The sequence below is a fragment of the Barbus barbus genome (assembly GCF_936440315.1).
Source record: "Barbus barbus genome assembly, chromosome: 40".
Lineage (NCBI taxonomy): Eukaryota > Metazoa > Chordata > Actinopteri > Cypriniformes > Cyprinidae > Barbus > Barbus barbus.
This window is the reverse complement of record NC_136718.1, coordinates 4,917,453-4,924,543: the sequence shown is the minus strand read 5'-3', so window position 1 is coordinate 4,924,543 and position 7,091 is coordinate 4,917,453. Positions and strand designations below refer to the sequence as shown.

At 35.7% G+C, this 7,091-nt stretch overlaps 1 pseudogene across 1 annotated transcript; it reads right to left on the bottom strand.

Moving 5' to 3' along the window:
* Window positions 1-385: 385 nt before the first annotated feature.
* Window positions 386-6,629, bottom strand: LOC306860056 (syntaxin-binding protein 3-like; annotated as a pseudogene). Its single transcript has 12 exons — window positions 6,611-6,629; window positions 6,298-6,401; window positions 6,135-6,207; window positions 4,637-4,737; window positions 4,403-4,548; window positions 4,279-4,333; window positions 3,578-3,713; window positions 2,585-2,691; window positions 2,173-2,268; window positions 1,175-1,203; window positions 582-691; window positions 386-486 (listed from the first exon to the last, which is right to left on the bottom strand). The product of its transcript is annotated as a syntaxin-binding protein 3-like (transcript).
* Window positions 6,630-7,091: the final 462 nt, after the last annotated feature.

The following is a 7,091-nucleotide window of genomic DNA, read 5'->3' as shown; positions in this document are numbered from 1 at the left end:
ATCACTGGAAAATATGCACCAGTTTGTAAGGCTCTGGTCATGTGCGGATCTATTTTTAGCTTTTGGATTAAAGGGTAATTAAACTAATTGGGTGTTAAGCAAGTTCAATGCATATTATTGGATAATATTTTAATTTTCAGTATTATACAAAGCTATTTAACACAATTAAAAAGCCTTAATACTTCAACAACGTTGATCACTGATCAGTGTTAATTATATATATATAACCTAAACTGAAATGAAACGACCTTAAAATGTTTCATGTAGAACTATTGGTTTGTTATTTTCACATGATAAGCTTTTAAGTGAATGAGAAATAATGCTGTACGAGATCTGGTCCCTTCTGTCCTGAGAGGAGGAATGAATGGCAGGGCCGCGCCGCCGCTCAGGGTTTGTCCTCCTCGATGGTAAAGCTTTCCATGGGCTGTTTGCCCAGGTTATAAATGTCCTCCAGCAGACTGCGTGGAGTCAGGATGTGCGTCGAGCCTACGGACAACAAAACGAGGCATTATTTAAACCTTTTCAAAACTCAGGCAGCATTTTAAGCCTCTTTTCAGGTTTAGTGGATCATGAGCTCTGACCAATGATGACTTCGCAGGATTTATTAGCATGTGTGACTTCATAAGCACAGCGCATTTCTGAGTAACTGACCCCACCCAGAACAAGACAATGAGCTGCTCCTGAGATCATCCTTAAAATGAAACTTAAAAATGATGGTGGAATGGAGTTTCAATGGAGGAAATCTCTCACATTTTAGATATCTTTATTTGTATTTGACAGAAGAAAGAAAGCCATAGAGATTTGGGGCGACATGAGGGTGAGTAAATAATGAGAGAAATTTCATTTCACAGTTATGATATCATTTACATATGACCACATATGTACTATATTTTAAGTATTCAGCAACTTGATCTGCCTTATGCAGGGATACATAGTTATTTACATGTAGAAGATTTAAAGCTACAGTAACAAAAACAGTCTATAGTTAAATAAGGGGCATTATAGAAGTTCATGGAATAAGATTAATGCTACAGAATGTACAAAAGAAACTAAGATTAATATTATTCTCATGGTGTCTGCTGTGAACTGGTCTGACCGAACTTGTGCAATTCAATGTTTCTTTTCACTTGGAAAAGGAAACTGCCCCCTGGCAATCAACACATGACTGTCTAACCCTACGGCTTTTACCAGTGCTATATATAGCTGACAAGAAAATAAGATATTGTCTTTTTATGATTTCTGGAAGCATGATATTTGATCTGTCAGTCATAACCTGTAATATAATGTCAGTGGCCTTAGCTCTGAACAGTACATATGTGCAACAGGGTCTTATTTACATTATACATTATAACTGTAAGCTCATATCCTGCTGTATTATATATCGGGGCTCAACAATTAGGACGGCCTGCCAGCCCAAGGGCAGTGAGAGAGCGCTTCAGGACAGTTACTTGACTTCTTGGAATTTTTTTTAATTCATTGTTCTTGTACATCAATCTTGCAAACATAAATATTTCATTTTTCAGTATATAAGTTTATGGTTGCATTATATCTATAATTCTCAACTTGTTGCTGTTTCAATTTGTGGCAAATATATTGTGGTTAATTTAAAAAAAAAATGGGTGTATTTACATTTATTGTTGCCATTTCAGCTGCACTGACTATTTCATGGCAGATGCAAATAATAATAAAAAAAAATCCATAAAATATTTGATAAATGTACTTGTAATAAAAATTGTAAACGTCATTCCAATGTCAATGTTAAAATTGCATTAAAATTTCAAATCGGAAGCCTCTACATCGATTCTGACACCCAACATCACAAGATGATGATATTTTAAGCTCCTTATGTAGCCAAATCTGTGCTGGTTTGAATTGGCCTCCTGCAGTTTTCCCTTTGTTTTGCCTCCAGCTAGCGCTGTGACTTGATTGGATGGACCCAATATTTCCTTTCTTTTTATTTTTTTAAGAAGCGAGAGGACAACAAAATCATCCTCACTGCTTGAAGACTCCATTTAGTTCCAATTTGTTAATTTTTTCGCAACGGATTAATTAATTCGCATCGGACTCAGTGTGCAAGGTTTCTGTCCATGACAAATTTTTAGGATAGCATACGAAAAAAACACATATATGATGCATATATTTCCGACTCAGTGTGCAATAAGTGTCACTCACCTCCATTACATCTGATGGGTGTCCAGCGAGACACTTTGTAAGTCTCCTCATCTGACCGGTCTCTCCGAGATTGTTTACAAATGAGAACATGCTCGGCTGTTATGAGGAGAGATGGAGGTGAAAAACTGAGTATCAGGAAAAATAAATCACTGTAAAACAGCAGTTGTATTTCACACATCCAAACAGAACCGCCAAAAATCAATGCTCTTAAACCAATAACAAAATTAGCTTTTGCTGTGGTTTAGAAATTGCCATTGAGTGTCATGAAATATTGTTTGTATGGATACCAAATACATTCCAAACTACAAAACTGCAATTAACCAAATAATAAGTCACCAATATGAGTGAATTATGCAATATCACTAGGAAAAGAAGCAGTGCCAGAGGAGACAGAAAGCATCCGTGGACTCACCGTGGATATGATGGGAACTCCCAGATGTTTCCAGTTCAGGATATACCCGCTCTCATCCTCGATTTTCACATGCTGAATTAGTTTATTCAGGTTCTCCGCTGTTGTACCTGCTCATCACACACACACACACACGTTCAGCTGCACCCATCCAGCAGGAAAACATACACTGCTGTTCAAAAGTTTGGGATCAATAGGATTTTTAATGTTTTTTAATGGAGTCTCTTCTGCTCATTAAGGCTGCATTTATTTGATCAAAAATAAAGAAAAAAATAGGAATATTGTGAAATATTATTGCAATTCCTAATATTAGTTTCCTATTTTAAAATAATTTTAAATATAATTTATTTCTGTGACGCAGTGCTGAATTTTCAGCACCATTTCTCCAGGGTCACACGATCCTTCAGAAATCATTGTATTATGCCGATTTATTATCAGTATTGAAACTGTTATGCTATTTTTGTGGAACGTGTGATACTTGTTTCTTTGATGAATAAAAAGTTCAAAAGAACAGCATTTATTCAAAACAGAACTCTTTTCTAACAATAGAAGTCTTTACTATCACATTTTATCCATTTAACACATCATTGCTAAAAACTTTTGAGCAGTAGTGTACAGTATATTGTTAGAAAAGACTTGTATTTTAAATAAATGCTCTTTTTACCTTTTTATTTATCAAAGAATTCTGAAAAAAGTATCACAGGTCGCACAACTGTTTACAACACTGATTATAAATTAGCATATTAGAATGATTTCTATGACACTGAAGACTGGAGTAATGATGCTGAAAATTCAGTGCTGCGTCACAGGAATGAATTACATTTTAAAATATATTAAAATAGAAAGCAGATATTTTAAATTGCAATAATATTTCACAAAATGATAGTTTGTTTCTGTATTTCTGATCTAATGATGAGCAGAAAAAACGTCTTTAAAAAACATCTTACTGATCCCAAACTTTTGAAAGGCAATCACTACATGACAAGAAATGTGCACCGGTCAGACTGAAGATGTAGAGAAGAATGGCCCGGAACTTATCAGTGGTGTCATGTGGGTGGAACAGCACGGGAAGTAATGTCCTCATGGGGTCCTTGACCTTCTGTCCTTCAGCATCTGCACCTACAGCCAGATCCTACATGCAAAGCACGAAGAGACCATGTGAGACATCATCCATTGTGATTTTCTGGATTTATTTTTAATATTCTGTCTCTGTCACAGTTGAGATGTACCTACGATGAAAATTACAGATCTCTCCATTCTTTGTAAGTGGGAAAAATTGAAAAATCGGCAGTGTATCAAATACTTATTTGCCCCACTGTACAAATAATAGTGACTTGACTTGCTGCTCAAGAAGCATTTCTGATTATCATCAATGATGAAAAAAGTGGTCCAGTTTAAAATGAGGAAAAATATTTATTTTTTTAGGATTCTTTGATGAACAAAGTTAAAAATCTCTTTAGTCACTTTTGATCAATTTAATGCAACCTTGCTGTAGAAAAGTATTAATTTCATTCCTTTTAAAAAAGTATACCCAAAACTTCTGAACATCAGTATATCTTTAAAAAAAAAAAAAAGCTGTTGTCCAGCTCTAAATCTAACCTTATCAATCAGATACACTGTCATGTGAGGTTGTTGTAAACACTCAACAGCTCTCTCACATTTTTTTTAGGAATATCATCCAACTCATAATGTCATGCCAGTTTATTATCCACAAGTTCAGCCAACTTCTTTCCATAATCAAGATTCGGATCTCTACATAGAACAGCAAATTCATTACAGAAACGTAGATTAAATATCCATGTAAAGTGAGTAAGACTGTACTTCTTGTATCTGACTCCAGGGTACTCGTCCAGCGTGGCACAGAGCATTATGATCTGATCAGCTATCATCTCCAGCGTCTGATCTCTGTCCGGACTTTTCTGAGTGTAGATGCTCTTGAAGGCCTCTGCGTTATCACAGCTGAACACCTGCACAGGTGACCCATACAACGCACACAGTTATAAACAACAGAAGACTCAGCCATAACAGGCTAAACGAATCGCCAGATGCACTCACCTGTGCTTCCAGTGGCAGAAACGAGATGTTGATCTCTTTACACACTTTAATGTGCTTGGCAGAGTTCTTCTTCATCATGTCGAAGAGATCATCAGGACAGTCTGAGGTCATTTTGATATAAAAAGTAATGAAAACGTCACTCTTGCTGAAAATAACCTAATGTTGTCCAAATATTAATCGCGATTAATCGCATCCAAAATAAAAGTTTGTTCACATAATATATGTGTGTGTACCATGTATATTTATTATGTATATAAATACACACACATGGATAGATATGTTTAAAGGGGTCATATGACGTTGCTAAAAAGAACATTATTTTGTGTATATGGTGTAATGCAATGTGTTTATCCGGTTTAAGGTTAAAAAAAACCATTATTTTCCACATACTATACATTATTGTTGCTCCTCTATGCCCTGCCTTTCTCAAATGCGTTGATTTTTACAAAGCTCATCGTTCTGAGAAGTGAGGCGTGCTCTGATTGGCCAGCTATCCAGTGTGTTGTGATTGGCCGAATTCCTCAAGCATGTAATGGAAATGTTACGCCCCTTATCGCACTGTGTAAACATTACCATGTCTGCATTTGTGATCGGAGAAACAACAAACAACAAGCACTACTCTACACAGCTCAAAACTCATGTTTGAATAGTCAGTGGTAAATTCTTTAAATAAGAAAACATACTTACAGGCTGTGAGTCAGAAGCATCAGACTGTTCTTGCAAAGTTGGAATTGCCCCACTTTATAGAAACAGTCTTTGAGCAAGCCAGCATTGTAGGCTACTCTCCCAGGTTCAGGAAACAGTCCTCCGTAAAATGCACTGCACTCTAATATTTGGGTTGAACTGTTCTGGAACAGTGTTGTAAATACAACTTAACCACTGATTTCTAGTTGTGTCCTCTTTTGGAACAAAGTAGTTTCTCTTTCACAACGAAACACTGTCTCCAGGACATTGTGCCGGCGGCAGCAACAATAATACAGCCAGAATAATAGTTCTGCCTTCTTTCTTTGCGTATACAGTTGGGTGGTGTTTTGCAAATCTCCCCACATCGTGACGTAGACATGTGGGGGCGTGTTTGAATGAGCCGTTTTAGGGGGGCGTGGTCGAATCTTAACTTTTATAAAGAATATCTCTTTGGGTTTGAGACTTTAGTCTTTGCAACTTTAGGGATCTTATCTATCCACAAACAGCTTGTAACACTCCAAAGAGAAAGGAAAACTTGAAATCACATCATATGACCCCTTTAAGAAAAATATGCTATGTTTATATATTAAATATATTTATATATAATATAAATGATAGAAATATGAATATATACATGCAAATAATTCTTAAAATATATACTGTATGTGTGTGTCTTTATATATACATAAATATACACAGTACACACACATTGTATAAACAAAAACTTTTATTTTAGAGATTAATTGTGATTAATCGTTTGACAGCACTAACACAATCCATTCCACTTTTGAGATAATCAAATCAGTGAACTCACAGTCAGTGAAGAAGACATAGGCAGCTTTGTATTTGGGTTTCGGTTTGAAGTCATTAATAAATGCATCAATACACTGCAAATATAAAACATTTGGGTTACAAAAAGATCATCACAGTAAAGTAAGTGATATTATGCTTATTATTTGTATCTCCTGAGCTCTGACCTTGGCAGTAGGTGTCATGAAATAGATGGCCTTCATCTCTGGAACTGGTTCTCTGTTTTTATACAGGTCCTCCACAACCGTGAACAAACGAGAGGTAACACGTTATGACAATAATTCCCCATCCGGCACATGTCTATTCCTTTGCTTGATTTGGAGGAAACGAAAAGCTTCCCTTCTGGAAGACACAGGAAGGAAGAGCGTCCGACTCTCATTACACAATGAAGTTCAAAAACTGAATCGGGAGACAGCTGGATTTCTGTCTAACACACCAGATGTTCAACAGAACTGGAGCAAAATCTCTTCTTTTACTTACTTGTGATGCCCTCCGACATGAGATCGTGATGAGATGAGCGTGGTGAAATGGTCCAGTATGAGGATCTGTGAGAACAGATTTAACATCAAAATGTGAAACATTCATTGTCTTAAGTTAACATGTGAATCATATTCTGGTTTCAATTCAATTTTTCTTTTCAAATTAAAATACCCTTCATTATAACAATTTTTCAAAGTGTCAATCAGTGTAATGGTTAAGACAGTGACAATTTTTTAGTTACATTGATGCATAATTACAGGCAATTACATAATTACCCTAAACCAAACCCTGTCACTAACCCTATAATAAGTACATGTTGTTAATTAATATTACTTAGTTAATTAACTGTGTAATTACACTATAACAAGAATACCTTAAAATTTTGGGTAACACTTTATTTTAAGGTGTCCTTGTTACAATGTAATTATACAGTTAAGTACTGAGTAATATTAACTATATGTACTTAGTATAGTTTTAGGAT